General features: G+C 45.0%; 1 protein-coding gene across 1 annotated transcript in view; it reads left to right on the plus strand.

The window, feature by feature from the left end:
• Nucleotides 1-2059: 2059 nt before the first annotated feature.
• Nucleotides 2060-18713, plus strand: part of LOC106573557 (uncharacterized) — a 46284-nt gene continuing 29630 nt past the window's right edge. Inside the window, exon 1 of the mRNA XM_014148700.3 lies at nt 2060-3184. The gene's annotated coding sequence lies outside the window, so the exon portion shown is untranslated. The remainder of the gene's footprint in view (nt 3185-18713) is intronic.

The raw sequence follows: 18713 nt of genomic DNA on the forward strand, positions 1-18713 counted from the left end.
ACATCAGGTGAGCCAAACCTAGAGACTTCCTACTTTTCTATTCTCATAGTTCCTACAGATTGTAAATTAAAGAGAATCATTTTTGCTAAAAGTATTATTATATTATTGATCAATTGACTGTGACTTTTCAAATCCCGCAGTAGTGCTATCTGCAGAGTTAGCTCCAGGTAAATGCTACATATGGACAGTACCAAAACAAATGATCGAATGAGTCGGTCTCTTTGCAGAAATACCTTTTCAATTGTATACTTTAATATTTTTGTCATCTATCATTTGGTATAAGGAAAAGCTTGGAATAATCATCTTTGTTGGTTTTCCACGCTAGATGGGCTGTTTTTGACATTTGCTCTTTCAACATGTTTACTTCCACATCCTTCCCAGCCAGGTGTCCATCATGCAGTGTACTACTTAGTATGCTAACACAATTCAAATGTCACTTTATGTGAGCCAAAGTGTCCTTAATACTGAAAGGTCCTTCTCAGAATAATCTTACAGAGAAAGCATTTTTAGATACATTGTACATATAACAATATACAACATTGCCATTGCTGTTCATTGAATTGAGACCTATTCAGAATATTTTGATACCTCAATGCCTTTTCAGTGGACAATATGACCTACCCTAGAATCTATACAGTTGCCCCAGATATGCACTGATTATATAAAAGCAGTTGTCATGAAGCAGCTATATGGGTGTACACACCGGACAGGAAACCACATGAATAGCACTCCTTCTCTCACATTCACTTTTCAGTTCCTGCCCTCACTGAAAACATTATTTACCAAGAGGAGAGTTGTTTTAGCAAACAAAGTGATCACTACTGCTGTCCATTCTTTTAGACCACACCCACCACCCTTCCTAAACATATCGTTGTATCTATTGGAAACCAAAAAGGAAAACAGTGCTTTGATTTTTCCTTTTAAGCGCTGTAATCCCAAACAAGTACAAGTATTGTGAAAGTCATTGAACTCATGCCAAAAGCTGCACCTGGAAATTTACCAAATGTCTCCCATTGGAGGGAAGCTTTCGACAAAACCCTATCATTGATTGTTTTCAAATCCACATGTCCATAAACTAAGAAAATGTCTCTCCTTAGAGAGTGGCTCCACGGCAGGAATGTGTGTATGTAAATACTGCTGAAGGTCAAATATGATGTTTATCAGCATGATCTAAACTGGGTATTGATGTGGTAATGTGCGATTAAACTAGAGTTATGGGTTGTTAGGGGTTGGGCTTAAAATGGCCATTAAATGTATATAAATGAATAGAGTATCACTGAAACAACACTCCTATGCTATAGGTGGGGCCTGGGCTTATTGGCTCTTTGTTTTGTACTGGAGTTTTTGGGCTGGTCAAAAGCCGGTAGAAGGTAAACGGGTGTAAGGTAATCAGATCCCTAAACATCTGTAGGTATTTGTCAGGTCTTGCTATGTGTATGTATGTGTTTATGTATGTTAAGCACCCCACCCTGGAAGCATTAGAAATGTACCTCCCAAAACCAACTCCTTTTGCACTGTTCTTGTCAGGATATTTACATTCAGCATAATGGACTTTTTGCCCACCTGATGTTGAGTAACAGATTGGACCTTCGGTAACTAGGCTGAAAAACGTAGACAAATTGTATAACCTATAGATGAAAAGACTGATGGATCATTCTATTTAATGAATAAATCATCAGACCAGCCCTCAGCACACAGGATATAAAGGATTGAATCATGTCACTTACTCTTTTGGCTCTGCTAATGTAAATGTACATACATAATGCATCTTTATCCTTTGTGCAGAGGTCAGTGCAGACTGTGACACGAGCATACGCACACACACACGTGAATCAACTGCAGTCCCGAGATATTCTAAGCCAGCCTCCTTTGATTAGACTTGAGTCTGCCAATGGTGTGTGTGAATGTGTCTGAGTGCGTGTGTGTATTTGAATGTATTTATGTCTTAAAGGGGAGGGGAGGAAACGAGGAGGCGGAGAAAGGGGGCGAAAGAGTGATGAAGCTATTCAATCCCTCACCCCCTTCTTCCACTTAGCTCCCCCCTCTGTCCATCCTGTGCTCCCATCCCTCCGTACCTTAGCAGTGTAAAGCTGGGCTCTCTGACACAAGCTGGCTTAAGCAAAGCAGAATAGTCTACTACACTACACTGTACACCAACAGAAGAGGATACTTTGAATTTGCAGAAGGAACATTATTTCAGTGTCTGCCTGTTTCTCTTTCTCTGTGGATGACAGGTAGCAGCTGCCCTGCTTACAATCAGCGGTGCTCCTACTTAGTATCTCTGAAACTTCCATCGCTGGAGCATCGGGATTCGCAAATTATTGTGTAACTTAGAATAAAGCTGGAGTCACTCTCTCTCTTTCTCTCACTCTGTGAGGACAGAGCTGTAATTAACTCGCATTGAAGGAATCTGTGGGGTGAATAGCTCACTCTTGGAACGTCTCGTCTTGTTCAGAGAGTGTTGTGTTCTAAACGCAGGGAAATGGACAGACTGATCGAACTCATCTGGATCTTGGAGTTTAAAAAGTACTCTCAGGAGATTTTAAAATATTTCAGTACTGCGTAAATAACATTCCATTTATTCAACAACGCACTGCAGGAGATTTCTAGACAATTTATGTTGTTTTACAAATTGTTAAGCTGTGGGCTGATTGTTTATTGCCATTAGAGTTGCTGGATTTCTAGGGCAGATTCTCTCTCTGAAAGTCTGGCAGGTCTCCTTCAGCATACCTGGCAGTCTGGCTGTGTGTGAAGGAGGTAGAATCATCTGGAGGAAACAACTCTACACTACTAACAGACATCGTGTTTCATAGCCTTACTAAAAAAGCCCTGTATCTGCCCTAACACGTGGGCTTTGATAAGTCACTCTGAACACCTGAAGTTAAGACTATGGGGACTCTGGGCATCTTCCTCCACCAGCGGAACCTCTTGGCGTGTGACAATGGTCTTCAGCAGATGCACAGACGCGGCAGCAGCAGCCTGGTAGTCCTGAAGGCTAACGCCGCTACTTTCTGACTGCTTTATTACTGGACTAAAGGGAGAGCTGATACACCTCTCTCCTCTACTCTGCCTCGCCTGAGCGGAAAACGGAGGAGCATTGCCCATATTGATCCCATGCAGTTCTCACCTGGAAGTCAAGCGAAAAGTTAGACACACAGACGAGTCTGGATAAGCCGGGCGAACGGTAAGGACACCTGGTATCCTCTTGTCAGTGTAAACTGGGGGCTTATGTGGGAGGATGGTAATCACTGTTAGTGTCTTAAATGAAACATGAGCGGACCAACAGCACTACGTAAGGTGCTAAGTGTCTGTGTCAAAATCACTGTCCCAGAGGCTATTGCGCTACAGTTAAAAATGTGGTTTGGTAGTGTCATTCTTAGCAGACTATATCATAAACTATTATAGGGTAAATCCCCAAACAACACTGCTGGCTGTATTCTCTGTCCCAGAGAACAATTTGAAAGGGAAACCCTTATAAATACTCAATTAAACCCCAGAAAGATACTTTAACCTTTTACTGGGTCAGGGTCATACAGAGTGATTATTGGTAGTCTTATACAAATCTACTTTGAAACAAAAGTATACACCTCACACACATCTATGGGCTTAAAAAAAGATAAAACCTGTACCATATCAGATATAGAGTTTAAGTGTATTACATCCTAATATTACACTTTATATACATCTCAGAAGACTGAAATATAACAAAACTGTTTGACATTTATTTTTATTTTTAACTTTCCACCCATGATGCCAAAGAGGATGCTTTTGGTCATTGACTACAGGAAAGGGCTATGCCAACATTGTAAAATTCAACATGCAAGGAACTGAAATCTCACTTGAATTAGTAGCTCCTATGGAGAGAGTCTGAGGCATGGGAAGCTAAACCAGTTATCTCTGAGCTGTTCAACTGCCATAACCTGTGTAACAATCCGGCTTATAGCGCAGGCTGCTAACTTTCAGGAAAACCAGTGATTTACCTTAACGACACTCTCCGGTGTTAGAAAGGGTCACAGCCGTCTACTCTGTGTGGACAACATGGTCGGACCAATGACGATGGATGTCATGGGCATCATAAGGATTGGACCAAGGCGCAGCGGGTAAAGTGCTCATCCTCTTAATTTATTTAAAGAAAACACTTCAACAAAATAAACAAACTACGAAAAACAGTTCCATAAGGCTCCCAGGCTATACAGAAAATAACCACCCACAAAACACAAGTGAAACAAACCTCAACTAAATATGGCCTCCAATTAGAGACAACGACAACCAGCTGACTCTAATTGGAGGTCCTACCGAAAACCCAACATAGAAAACATAGAACCTAAACCAAAAACACAGAAACCAAAACACCCCCTGCCACCCCCTGACCAAACTACAATGACAAATAACCCCTTTTACTGGTCAGAACGTGACAGTACCCCCCCCCCCCCCCCCCCCCCCCCAAAGGTGCAGACCCCGAATGCACCTCAAAAACAAAAACTTCACAAAAACAACCCCAAACTTAAAGGGAGGGAAGGGAGGGTGGCCACCGTCAATGACGGTCCCTGTGCTACACCCCCCCTTACCAATCCTCAATCTACGGAGGTGGCTCTGGCTCTGGGCGTAGCTCCCGTTCAGAAGACTCTATGCTGGGGAGCGTCGCTGGAGGCTCCTGGCTGAGGAGCGTCGCTGGAGACCCCGGGCTGAGGAGCGTCGCTGGAGGGTGAAGTCTGAGGAGCGTCGCTGGAGGCTCAGGGCTGAGGAGCGTCACTGGAGGGTGAAGTCTGAGGAGCGTCGCTGGAGGCTCAGGGCTGAGGAGCGTCGCTGGAGGCTCAGGGCTGAGGAGCGTCGCTGGAGGCTCAGGGCTGAGGAGCGTCGCTGGAGGCTCAGGGCTGAGGAGCGTCGCTGGAGGCCTCCTGCGTGGAGCTGGAACCGGTCTCCCCGGACTGGGGAGACTTACAGGAGACTGGGTGCGCAGAGCAGGCACGGGGCACACTAGGCCGTGGAGGTGCACCGGCGGTCTGGAACTCAGGGCTGGCACACCCCGTCCTGGCTGAGTGGTCACTGTAGCCCGGCACGGGCGGAGCGCTGGCACAGGGCGAACTGGGCTGTGCTGGAGAGTGAGGGCTGCCGTGCGTAGAGCAGGCGCAGGGTAAGCTGGACCGAGGAGACGCACTGGTGGCCAGATGAGCTGCGCACTTCTCCCTGGCTGCCGGCCAACTCTCGCCCGGCAACGCTGCAGAGCCCGTACTGGCCGCACCGGACTGTGCGTGCGTATGGGCGACACTGTGCGTATTACTGCGTAGCTCTGTGCTCTCCTCGTCACCCGCTCCCCACGGTAAGCACGGGGAGTTGGCTCAGGACTCCACCCTGACTCTGCCCAAGTCCCTGTGTGCCCCTCCCCCCATAATTTTTGGGGTTGCCTCTCGCACTTGCCTTTGGGCCTATACAGCGTCTCATAATAGCGCCGATCTGCCATTGCTGCCTCCAGTTCCTCCCTCGGTCGCCGGTACTCCCCAGCCTGCCTCCAGGGTCCCTTTCCGTCTAAGATCTCCTCCCATGTCCACGACTCCAAATATTTCTCCTGCTGCTCCTTCTTCCGCTGCTTGGTCCTTTTTTGGTGGGTGGTTCTGTCATGGGCGTCGTAAGGATTGGACCAAGGCGCAACGGGTAAAGTGCTCATCTTCTTAATTTATTTAAAGAAAACACTTAAACAAAATAAACAAACGACGAACACCAGTTCCATAAGGCTCCCAGGCTATACAGAAAATAACCACCCACAAAACACAAGTGAAACAAACACAACTAAATATGGCCTCCAATTAGAGACAACGACAACCAGCTCCCTCTAATTGGAGGTCCTACCAAAAACCCAACATAGAAATAGAAAACTAGATTTAAACATAGAAATAGAAAATTTAGAACCTAAACCAAAAACACACAAAACAAACACCCCCTGCCACGCCCTGAACAAACTACAATGACAAATAACGCCTTTTACTGGTCAGGACGTGACAATGGATCTATGATTGACACATGACTCTAAAGCTGAATGTATTATGACACATTTCGATTTTCATGTGACGTAACGGGGAGGCATGTTTTTAGTTAATGTCTAGGTAGAACCACTTAAATCTGGTCATATTGGAATTACCCAATAACAGGTAAATGGGAAACCACTAGTGCCCCCCATTGTCTCGAACACATGTTGCAACACTATGTTGAGAAAAGAGGATGAGTGTAGGATGTGCGCTAACATATCTGAAATCCACCCATGCCAAACCGACAGGGAATATTCAAGCTCATGCTTACCAGATTACATAAAAGACATTGCCAACATTATATTCTACGTGCGTTTGTCGGCAGTCAACTTTACTTAAAGTTTGGTAGCATCTTGGGTCATTCATGTTTAAGACCTGTGGTTCTTATAGATTTATTGATTTGTTTGTTGGAGACGGAGCAGATATAAGCTTGTTCACTTGCGTCTCTTTAAATGTATCTTCCAGCTGTGATAATTTACAGAGAAAATAAATGCTTTTCCATATTTTCCACTTCCGTAGCGAATGTGGAAGCTCATGCAATAGGTGATCACTCTTTTTGAAACATGACTCTACACTCTTAGAAAAAAAGGTGCTGTCTAGAACATAAAAATCTTTATTCGGCTGTACTCATAGGAGAACCCTTTGAAGAACCCTTTTTGGTTCCAGGTAGAACAATTTTGGTTCCAGGTGGAACTCTTTTGCGTTCCATGAAAAACCCTTTCTGTAGTATTATCTAAAATAAGGAGGCACGACAACAAGGTTCTAGCTTCAGCATGTTTACTAGCCTAGTCCGCGCATGTCAGACATAGGTACGCACACAAACAAGTGACATCCGACTACATCTTCCCCTCTCCGATGAACAAGAATTCAACATGCATAATCACTGAAGCATAACTGAAATGCAGTTTTGAAACAACTATTATTCTCTTTAACATGCTACTTCCCATTCTGAAACACCATGAAAGCATGAAATTACACAGTCTGAACTATGTATTAACTTAGGTTAAAATCTTTATTTTTGCTGGGTATGGTCCACTCAACAGTATGTATTCTATTCACGTAACATAGTCTTTCAGCCACTCTGGTGGCTTCACATCACTTTTTGGGTGAGCTTGTTAACCTGAGCCGGTGAGACAGGCAATGGGGAGCGTAGCCTTCTGTCCATGAAGCAGTGGTGTGACTCTGTAAGGAAACAGAGCCCTATACGGATCCTTGTTCTTTTTCAGCAGTCCCTTGACTGTTTTCACAGCCCTCTCTGCATTGACGTTTCTCTGTGCATGGTAGGGGCTACTGGTCACATGTGTGAAGTCATATTATGCAGAAAAAGCAACCAGGACCTCAGCTACCCCTTGCCTGGAAAAAATTACTTTAATCCAGCTGATTATGGGTGTCACCAGTGGTTATGGGTGTCTTTGCTATTTCAATGTATCTTGAATAGTAATCTAATCCAATAGAACATATCTGCCCTACCTTTTGCCATGGCCGTTTTGGCAGCTCAGTTGCCATCATTGGTTCAGGATGATAAGGTTGACATTTTGCACACACCTCACACTGGGCCACCAGCTTGGCAATCTGAGTACTCAGACCAAGCCACCACACCAACTGTAGAGCCCTCAGTCTGCATTTGGATATCCCCATGTACCCTCATAAACTCTGTTTAGCATTTCCGGTTATAGAGTCTCTGGGATAACTATCCGTTGTCCTTTCATGAGAAGGTCTCCATTACGGTGGAAGTCACTTTGGTGCACCCAATAGGTCTTCAGAAGCTGAGGCAGTTCCTACTGCCTAGGCCGTAGGCCATTCTTTTTTGCACTCCTGTACTCTCTGTCGGCAGATGGGGTCTCACCGTTGCTCCTCTGCAATCTGCTGCAGTTTGGTCTGAGACACAGGTAGGCTGTCTCTTACTCCATTAACAGACACCTGTACCTCACCCTCTAGACATTGCTTCTCCTCTGTTAATGAATGTTTAATTGGGGCCCTGGAGAGTGTGTCTGCTGTGATCAGTGCCTTCCCTGGCACATACACCATCTTGTAGGTGAACCTCAGCAATCTGAAGCGGAAGCGCAGAACTCTGGGAGGCAAGTCGTCCAGTTCTTTTGTCCCTAACAGAGCCAACAGTGGTTTGTGGTCAGTCTCTGCTGGAAGCTGAAGGCCAATTAACTATTGCCTGAGCATTTCACATGCCCATATGATAGCCAACTTCTTCTTCTCCACTTGTGCATGCCTTTGCTCTGTGTCAGTTAAGCTTTGTGAGATGTATGTTATTGGACATGTTGTCCTGCATCTGTGTGAGGAACACCCCTAGCCCAAAGGATGATGCATCTGCTGACACATTTGTCTTAGCATGAGGACGGTACTGGGCCAGCACTCTCTGTGAGGCCAGGTGTCCTCTGATTTTGTCAAATGCCGCCTGTTGCATGTGATCCTATGAACAGTCCTTCTCTTTGGCTAGTCAGTCTCTCAGGGGTTTGGTTGTGTCTGAAACTTACTCACATATGTGGCCATGCCTAAGAAGGTCCTGACTTCAGCCACGTTCTGGGGTCTGGGCATGTCTGTGATGGCGCTGATCTTCTCCGGGTCCGGCTCTATTTCAGCTGCACTGATTTTGTGTTCCAAGAACAAGACGTCTGACTGTGCAAAGGGGCATTTTTCATTGAGTGTCAGGCCAGTCTTTCATCATGTTCTGCTCTGTCCCGTCCGCACACGAGCACATCGTCCACATGGACTATGATGCCCCTCAGCCCATCCAACAGCTGGGACATGCGTCTTTGAAAATGCTCAGGACCGGAAGCGATTCCAAATGGCAGTACCGGCCAAACGGTGTGAGCACCCTACTCTCTGGTGACAGGGGTATCTGCCAGAAGCCTGAGCGGGCATCCAGCTTTGTGAAGACCTGTGAACCATCCAACTAAGCCAGTGACTGCTCCACTGATGGTAAGATGTGTCTCTCTCTGCAGTGCCTCATTCAAGTTAGTAATGTCCCCATTGGCTTTTAGTACCACCACCATCCCTGCACACCAATCAGTGGGACTCTCTATTTTAGACACAGACCCAATTTCTTCCATCCTTCCAAAGGGATAGGCACACGGCAGGGGGTGATAAGGGCATAGGGAACTGCATCCTCCTTCAGGTGGATGCAGTAGTCACCTTCTAGCCTTCCTAGGCCAGAAATCACTTTTGGGAATTTATTTTTGAAAACCTCCCCTGGGTCCTCCAGTTCACTCACTCTCTCAATGAGTTGCAATGTGTCAATTGCTGGCAGCCCCGGCAGCGGTCTGGCCAGAGAGTCAACGACGAATACAGGCTGGATGGCACTTCTCTTTACTCTCCAGTTTACACACAATCTGCCCTACCACTGTTAATATCTTATTACTGGGCCTGTACAGTTTCTTGTTTGTAGGGAGCCATCTCTACTGTAGCTATACAGTCTAGTGGGGATTGATGTCACTACTACACCTGTGCCTAGTTTAAATGACAACATCTCCCCATTGAGTTTAATGTCGGAGTGCAAGCCAGCATCCCCCCAGAAAGATGCTGACCTACTGTAACTGCTGTTCCTCCTCTGAGACTTCATGCATTTGCTTTGATTGACAGACCGATGAAAAGTGTCCTCTCTTGTGACATTTCCTGCATTCCTCATCCTTCGCTAGGCAATCTTCGCTAGGGATTTCCCACATTTGCGACAAATGCTTGAACTGGCTACTGGGCCTGTCTGTGATTGTTTTCTCCACATTGTCTCTGTTCCCCTCGGTTGTTTTAGCATGTATTTCCTCCCTCTCTTCACTCTACATAGAGCTGCCACTGCACAGCATCGCCTGCTGTTTTTTTACTGTCTCACTCTGCCTAACCTGGTTTACAGCTTTGGATAAGGTAAGCTGTGAATCCAACTGTAACTGTTCAGAAAGTGGGATTTCTTTATTCTCACTAAATCAAATCACATTTTATTTGTCACATACACATGGTTCGCAGATGTTATTGCGGGCATAGTGAAATGCTTATGCTTCTAGTTCCGGCAGTGCAGCAGTATCTAACAGGTAATATCTAACACTTCCACAACAAAACCTAATATCTAACAAATTCCACAACAAAACCTAATACACACAATCTAGTAAAGGAATGGGATGAAAATATATAAGTATAAAATATATGGATGAGCAGTGACAGAGCGGCTAAGATGCAATAGATAGCAAAGAATAGATAGTGAAGGATACAGTATACAGTATATACATATGAGATGAGTAATGCGAGATATGTAAACATTCTTAAAACCTCTTGACGTAACCCTAGGATAGGGGGCGCCACAGCGCATTTTGGAAAAAATTCGTGCCCATTTTCAACGGCCTACTAATCAGACTCAGAAGCTAGGATATGCATATAATTAATACCTGTGGATAGAAAACACCCTAAAGTTTCTAAAACTGTTTGAATGGTGTCTGTGAGTATAACAGAACTCATATGGCAGTCAAAACCCCGAGACAGATGGAAACTGGAAGTGGAATTCTGAATTGCGAACTCAACTTCATCACGTTGCCTATTAATCACACCGTGAGATATCGTTTAGTGAGCACTTCCTATTGCTTCCACAAGATGTCGCCAGTCTTTACAAAGTGTTTTGAGCCTTCTACTGTCGAAACTCAGTGAATGAGACGCATTGGAAATTGGTCACAGCGGGAGGGCCATCACCATTATGACGCCCTGTCTACCCCCACCTTTGGAAACGTTTTGAAACACATTGAAATCGTCCCCCTCGAATCTTATTGAATCTCTTGTTGAAACAGGCCCTGAAGATTTATGTTATACAACGTTTGACATGTTTGAACGAACCTAAATGTGAAAAAACAGGATTATTTAGTGGCGCGCACGGAAGAGTAGTTGGATACACCCTTGGACGCGCTAACAACAGCAAGCTAATGGAACATAAAGGATGGACTTTTTCGACCGAAAATACATCTGTTGTGGACCTGGGATACCTGGAAGTGCTTTCTGATGAAGACAACTAAAGGTAAGGGATTATTGACAATATTATACAACATTAGATGTGATATGCGATTGTTCCAAGATGGCGCCGAGCTGTATTTACTAGGTCATTTTCTGAGTATCGCATCCCCTTTTATTGCTAAGTGTGATTACCCAGTAAAGTTATTTTTAAATCTGGTATGACAGGTGCTTTCAAGAGATATTCATCTATAAATCTTAGAATGACAATATTACATTTTAAACATGTTTTCGAATAGTAATTCAGTAAATTGTAGCACTGTTTCATCGGATGCTTTTGACGGGAAAATAGTTAGTCAACGTCAGACGCCGATGTAAAATGCTGTTTTCATATATAAATATGAACTTTATTGAACAAAAGAATGCATGCATTGTGTAACATGATGTCCTAGGTGTGTCATCTGATGAAGTTTGTAAAAGGTTAGTGCTGCATTTAGCTGTTTTTTGGTTATTTGTGATGCTTGTGGTTGGTCGGAAAATGGCTATGTTGCTGCTTTTTACGATGGACTCCTCTAACATAATCTAATGATTTGCTTTTCCTGTAAAACCTTTTTGAAATTTTGTTATGCTAATGGCGATATGATTTTTTGCTGGATTTTGATCCCGCTGACGGGATGAGACGCTGAAGAGGTTTTTAAAGTGGCATTATTAAAGTGACTAGCGTTCCATTTATTAAAGTGGCCAATGAAATCAAGTCTGTAGGTAGGCAGCTGCCTCTCTATGCTAGTGGTGGCTGTTTAACAATCTGATGGCCTTGAGATAGAAGCTGTTTTTCAAACTCTCTGTCCCAGCTTTGATGCACCTATACTGACCTCGCCTTCTGGATGATAACGGGTGAACAGGCAGTGGCTCAGGCGGTTATTGTCCTTGATGATCCTTTTTGCCTTTCTGTGACTTTGGGTGTTGTAGGTGTCCTGGAGGGCAGGTATTTTGCCCCCGGTGATGCGTTGTGCAGACTACACCACCCTCTGGAGAGCCCTGCGGTTGTGGGCGGTGCAGTTGCCATACCAGGCGGTGATACAGCCCGACAGGATGCTCTCAATTGTGCACCTGTAAAAGTTATTGAGGGTTTCCAGTGACAAGCCACATTTTTTCAGCCTCCTGAGGTTGAAGAGGCACTGTTGTGCCTTCTTCACCACACTGTCTGTGTGCATGGACCATTTTAGTTTGTCGGTGATATGTACACCGAAGAACTTAAAACTTTCCACCTTCTCCATTGCTGTCCCGTCAATGTGGATAGGGGTGAACAGGTAGTCCACGATCATCTCTTTTGTTTTGCTGACATTGAGTGAGAGGTTACTTTCCTGACTCCAGACTCCGAGGGCCCTCACCTCCTCCCTGTAGGCCATCACTGTAGTGTCGTCTGATGATTGAGTTAGATGCGTGCATGGCCACACTGTCGTGGGTGTGCAGGGACTACAGGAGAGGGCTGAGAATGCACCCTTGTGGGGTTCCAGTGTTGAGGATCAGTGGAGTGGAGATGTTGTTTCCTACCTTCACCACCTGGGAGCGGAGCGTCAAGAAGTCCAGGACCCAGTTTTACAGGGCGGGGTCGAGACCCAGGGTCTTGAGCTTAATGATGAGTTTGGAGGGTACTATGGTGTTGAATGCTGAGCTGTAGTCAATGAACAGCATTCTTACATAGGTATTCCTGTTGTCCAGATGGGTTAGGGCAGTGTGCAGTTTTATGCCGATTGCATCGTCTGTGGACCTATTGGGGTGGTAAGAAAATTGGAGTGGGTCTAGGGTGACGGGTAGGGTGGAGGTGATATGATCCTTGACTAGTCTCTCAAAGCACTTCATGATGACAGAAGTGAGTGCTACAGGGCAATGTCATTTAGTTCAGTTACCTTAGCTTTCTTGGGAATAGGAACAATGGTTGCCATCTTGAAGCATGTGGGAACAGCAGTCTGGGATAGGGATTGATTGAATATGTCCTTAAACAAACCAGCCAGCTGGTTTGCGCATGCCCTGAGGCTAGGGATGCCGTATGGGCTGGCAGCCTTGCGAGGGTTAACATGTTTAAATGTTTTACTCATGTCGGCCACGGAGAAGGAGAGCCCACAGTCTTTAGTAGCGGGCCATGTCGGTGGAACTGTATTGTCCTCAAAGTGCACAAAGAAGTTGTTTAATTTGTCTGGGAGCAAGACCTCGATGTCCGCAACGGGGCTGGTTTTCTTTTTGTAATCCGTGATTTGCTGTAGACCCTGCCACATATGTGTTGTGTTTCAGCCGTTGAATTGCGACTCCACTTTGTCTCTATACTGACGCTTTGCTTGTTTGATTGCTTTACGAAGGGAAAACTACATTGTTTGAACTACACTGTCGGCCATGTTTCCAGATACCATGCTATGATTTAATGCGGCGGTACGCGCTTTCAGTTTTGTGTGAATGTTGCCATCAATCCATGGTTTATGGTTAGGGAAGGTTTTAATAGTCACAGTGGGTACAACATCTCCTATACACTTCCTTATAAACTCGCTCACTGAGTATGTTGTTGTCTGAGGCTACCCGGAACTTATCCCAGTCCACGTGATCGAAGCAATCTTGAAGCGTGAAATCCAATTGGTCAGACCAGGGTTAGATAGACCTAAGCACGGGCGCTTCGTGTTTTAGTTTCTGCCTATAGGAGGGGAGCAACAAGATGGTGTCATGTTCAGATTTGCCAAAAGGAGGGCGGGGGAGGGCCTTGCAGAAGTTAGAGTGTGTTTCACGCTTGTTTACTGCAATCGATATACTGATAGTATTTAGGTAGCATTGTTCTCAGATTAGCTTTGTTAAAATCCCCAGCTACAATAAATGCAGCCTCAGGATATATGGTTTCCAGTTTGCATAAAGTCCAGTGAAGTTCCTTGATGGCTGTCTTGGTATCCGCTTGCGGGGGGATATACATGGCTGTGACGTTAACCGAGGAGAGTTCTCTTGGGAGATAATACAGTCGGCATTTGATTGTGAGGAACTCTAGGTCAGGTGAACAAAAGGAATTGAGTTTTTGTATATTGTTACAATTACACCATGAGTCGTTAATCCTGAAACGTACACACCCGCCCTTCTTCTTACCTGAGAGATGTTTGTTCCTGTTGGCGCGATGCACGGAAAATCCCGTTGGCTGTACGGACTCCGACAAGATGTCCCCAGCTAGCCATGTCTCTGTGAAACAGAATATGTTACAATCTCGGATATCTCTTTGTAAAGCAACTTTTTCCCTAATTTCGTCGACTTTGCTAACTAGGGACTGGACATTAGCAAGTAATATACTCAGAAGCGGTGGGTGGTGTGCGCACATCCGAAGCCTCACTAGAGGACCGCTCCGGCACCCTCTCCTCCGACAGCGTTGTTTTAGGTCGGCCTCTGGAATCAGTTCAAATGCCTTCGGAGGTGCAGACAAAGGATCCGCTTTGGGAAAGTCATATTCCTGGTCGTAGTGCTGGTTGTGCTGGTAAGTTGTGCTGGTAAGTTGACGTCTCTCTGATTTACAATCCGATCTCGGATCAGTTCTTCCCTGAGTGCGCCAACTGACTATGTTCTGCTAGCTTCTGAACAGCTGTGAGAAATCTGCCGGCGGTTTCACCCTGCTTCCACACACATTAAACCTAGCTCTCTTAAACATAATGTTGTGTCTCCCTACGAAATGCGTTTCATAACAGTCTTTAATTGCACTGTAGTTAAGTTTCTCTTCCTCAGTCAACGATGAAACATTGAATATATCCCCAGCTTCATCACCTATAGAGTAAATCAGTGTATTAATTAACTTGAAATGCCAGATTTGCCATGTTTAAGTCTGAAACTACTCAAAGCGCCTGATCCATTTTGGCCAGTTTTGAATGTCCATACAATCAAAATTCTTGTGGGGCTAATGCGAAATCCGTCAGCACTAGCCACTGGCCTGTTCATGTTCGCGAGAGTGCCCATTGAACTTGGAGTTGACAACCCTGAAAGCCCAACAGTTTCTTCCTCTTGTAAGATGTTGCAAGGAGTAACTTAATCCTCACTCATTAGCTAAGACCAATGATGATCTGCGCTGTTTATCTCCAAAACTGTGCCCTCCTTGCTATGAAACAGTCTGTCAGCATGGATTTATGATTTACGTGGTAAGTCCTTCACGTTTTTGTCATTATTAAAACCACTCTGACAACATGTAGTATTATCTAAATAAGGAGGCACAATAAGGCCCTAGTTTCAGGATGTTTACTAGCCTAGTCTGCGCATGTCATACACAGCGCATTCGGAAAGTATACAGACCCCTTGATTTTTTCCACATTGCTATGTTGCAGCATTATTCTAAAATGTATTAAATTGTTTTTTTCCCTCATCAAATCTACACACAATATCCCATAATGACAAAGCAAATTTATAACAAATCAAAAACTAAAATATCACATTTATCACTTTGTTGAAACACCTTTGACAGCGATTACAGCCTTGAGTCTTCTTGGGTATCATGCTACAAGCTTGGCACACCTGTATTTGGGGAGTTTCTCCCATTCTTCTCTGCAGATCCTCTCAAGCTCTGTCAGGTTGGATGGGGAGCGTCGCTGCACAGCTATTTTCAGGTCTATCCAGAGATGTTCGATCGGGTTCAAGTCCAAGCTCTGGCTGGGCCACTCAATGACATTCAGAGACTGTCCCGAAGCCACTCCTGCGTTGGGGTCTGTATGCTTTCCGAATGCACTGTATAGGTACAGATACCCACAAGGGACATCCTAGAACACTTTCCATAGAAGGTTCTACATGGACCCCAAAAGGGTTCTACCTAAAACCTAAAGGGTTCTCCTATGTGGAGAGACAAAGAACCCTTTTGGAACCCTTTTTTCTAAGAGTGTAGTGGGTCGTTCAATGTCATTTCAGCAAGCCATGAAACCCACCATCTCCCAGCATGACACCCACCGTCTCATATCCAAATCATCTCAAGTAAAATGATTGAGTTATACAATCCATTTTTAGATACTTTAGGATGGTTTGAACATGAAGAGTGATTCACAGGAAAACTATCTGAGATAACATCTATCTCATTCACAACACTGGGCTTTATAGGTTTTTTGTCTTTTGTAGCCTTTTGGTTGCTCCTCATTGCAATTGATCTTTATTTTAAAATTTTGTCATTTCTATCTGCAACTTCTGAATGTCATTTTTGGACTCGAACAGTACCATTTTTGTAACTATTACCACATGCACTATAGGCACCTGCAACGTCCTAAAACTGCTGGATGCCATTTTATCTTAACAGGAACTGAACTGATAAAGTGTTATTGATATAACAATTTCCAACAACGGTATGCAGCAGTAACAGAGGTTTCTTCAAGTTGTTATGTAATGTATACTAGACCACCCAGAGGCTCATTTATTTAGCTGGTGTCCATGCACATAACCCCAACCTGTAATCCCCACATGTTTCAAGCTGACTACCATCATTCCTGTTCCCAAAAACTCCAAGACATCCTGCCACAATGACTACTGGCCTGTAGCACTCACATCTGTAATAATGAAGTGTTTTGAAACTCTGGTCAAGGCACACATCAACTTCATTGACAGCCTTGGCCCACTCCAATTTGCATAACGCATCAACAGATCCGCAGACAACTTCATCTCAGTTGCACTCCACACTGGCCGCTCCCACCAAGAAAAGGGGAATACCAAGAAAAGAGGAATACCTATGTGAGGATGCTGTTCATCAACTACAGCTCAGCGTTCAACACCATAGTGCCCTCCAAGCACGTCACCAAGCTTGGGACCTTCTAACTGAACACCTCCCTCTGCAACGGGATCCTGGACTTCCTCACGGGCCGACCCCAGGTGGTAAGAGTAGGCAACAACACATCCGCCATGCTGACACTCAAAATGGGTTCCCCCCAGGGGTGTGTGCTTAGTCCCCTCCTGTACTCCTTATTCACCCATGACTGTGTGGCCAACTCCATAATTAATTACGTTTCCTGACGACATGACGGTGGTAGGCTTGATCACCAACGGTGGTGAGAAAGCCTATAGGGAGGATGTCAAAGACCTGTCAGTGTGATGCCAGGACAACAACCTCTCCCTTAACGTCAGCAAGACCAAGGAGCTGATTGTGGTCTACAGGAAACAGGGGTGGGTGCACACCCCATCCACATCGACGGGCCACAGTGGAGAGGTTTCGAGAGCTTCGGTGTCCACATCACTGAGGACTTATCATGTTCCTCTCACACCAGCACAGCCATGAAGTAGGCATGGCGATGCCTCTTCTCCCTCAGGAAGCTGAAACAATTTGGCATGGCCCCTCAGATCCTTAGGAACTTTTACAGCTGCACAATCGAGTGCATACTGACTTGTATGACCGTCTGGTATGGCAACTGCATGGGGGCGTTGGGTGTGCCGTGAGAGTTATTTAAGATTCTCTTCAAAAGAGGTAGGGTTTCAGACGTTTTCGAATGATGGACAGGGACTCCGCTGTCCTGACCTTAAGGGGAAGCTTGTTCCACCATTGGGGTGGCAGGACAGAGAAGAGTTTAAATATATTATTATTTATCTTGCTACCAGCCACTTTCTCCTAATCCCTGCCTACATGTACATATATATCTCAATACTCCAGTATCCCTGCACATAGTAAATTTGGTTCTGGCACTGACCCTGTATCTAGCTTCCTCTCTTATTTCTTATTTGTCGTGTTTTTTATTGTATTCTTATTTTGTAATTAGTTATACTTTTTGATATTGAATACTGCACTGCTGGGTAGGACTTGCAAGTTAAGCATTTCACTGTACCTTTTCATGTGAAAAATAAACTTGAACTTGAGTCACCCTACAAGACAGAGTTGACTTCTGGGATGAGAAATACCACCCTTGGGAGCCTACTGGTATTTCCCCTGACCTGCACCACATATAATGGGAGCTGTGGTCAATGCCCTCCATCTAGTCCTCTTTCAACATGCCTCAAAGCTCTAATATTGACAAAATACCTTTACCCCTCTCTCTGGCTGAGACATCATGTGGTGAATGAATTGCATTAATAGTAGGCTACATAATGGAAACCAGCTATCCTTACCCATATCAAAGCTATGATGTGGGGGTTTAAAGATTGGTGTGTGTGTGTCATCCTGAGTCTGATGATCCCAATGGAGGACCCACTCTATAGTTACTGACTTCTTCAGCAGGAACATGGAGTGCTCTCTGAGTCCTGTGAATGAGGCTCATGGTGGTGGTTAACAGATTACCCCCCACTGCCATCCCCACACCTCCAGGCGGTGATTCCCTCCAGCCACGTTGGGTAAATTGCAGCCCACGTGATGGAAATAAACTGGGAGGCATTAGCAGTTCTAATCCAGGCCTGATCTTGGGAGCCATGCTCCACTCTATAGGCTGCTCCCCTGTTGCCCTGCTGTTAGGCCTTGAAGACAACTGACCGTACAATAACATGAACCATTAGGAATTCAGCCCAAGCCTTCTCCTCTTCTTGGGAAGAGAAAATGGAGGTACCGTATCACTTTTCCTGCTGCGATGTAGTGTGTCGAGTTAGAGTTTTTTTGGCTTGAGTTTCGCTGAGTTACAGCGGTGACCTTGCGCACCTTTGATCTAAATGATAGTGCTTTTGTAGAGGCGTCCAGCCATTGACATTACTGTAGCAATTGAACTTTGTGTGTCAAGTGTTGGACTGCACCTGGGGTCCCCTTATGCATGCTTCTCCACCTCCTCCAAACATTTAACCCTGAACGGACCAAAGCTT

The sequence above is a fragment of the Salmo salar genome, chromosome 16 (genome assembly GCF_965601325.2).
Source record: "Salmo salar chromosome 16, fSalSal1, whole genome shotgun sequence".
Lineage (NCBI taxonomy): Eukaryota > Metazoa > Chordata > Actinopteri > Salmoniformes > Salmonidae > Salmo > Salmo salar.